Source organism: Gekko japonicus, unplaced genomic scaffold (genome assembly GCF_001447785.1).
Source record: "Gekko japonicus isolate JY-2015 unplaced genomic scaffold, Gekko_japonicus_V1.1 scaffold1404, whole genome shotgun sequence".
Taxonomy (NCBI): Eukaryota; Metazoa; Chordata; class Lepidosauria; order Squamata; family Gekkonidae; genus Gekko; species Gekko japonicus.
The window spans coordinates 255,602-256,104 of record NW_015174882.1 but is presented as its reverse complement, the minus strand read 5'-3'; the positions used below and the strand labels follow the sequence as shown (position 1 = coordinate 256,104).

Genomic DNA, 503 nt, shown 5'->3' with positions numbered 1-503 from the left:
GCTTTTTCAGTCTTTCCTCCCCCCCCCCCTTCACCAGGTCAACCCCTTTTCTTTCTGGGGGGGGGGGGTCATGGGTGCCATTTTCTCCCTGCAGTGCAGCACAGTGCAGTGCCCTGCCAGCACCCCCGAGAGGCCACTCTTCCCCCTCTCTCGCACACTCTCCCTAAACATGATGCAGATGGCAAGATTTTATACTGAGCCAAATGGGAGGCAACAGAAGCCAGCACCACAGCTGAAAGGAGCAGCGTTACATGGCAGATGCAGGTTGGGCCTTAGTCTGCTTTCTAAACCTTTCCAGCCCTGGGTAAATCCCCGACACTGGTGCAACATTAAGTCACTATAGACCCTAGTTATCTCTCAAACATCACATAGAGTCTCATGCACTCAAGGGCCCCTGACTCCATAACCCACAACCAAGCATTGGTTACCAACTAAGTCTGCATTTGGTCACAGCCCCCACAAAGCAGCCAATTTCCCCCCCCCCCCCCCAGCACTATATAAAC

The 503-nt window shown here is 53.7% G+C and overlaps 1 protein-coding gene across 1 annotated transcript in view; it reads right to left on the bottom strand.

Annotated features, from left to right (window-relative positions):
- LOC107121883 (chitotriosidase-1-like) overlaps nucleotides 1-503 on the bottom strand; it is a 20,217-nt gene that overhangs the window by 14,212 nt on the left and 5,502 nt on the right. The window lies entirely within an intron of this gene.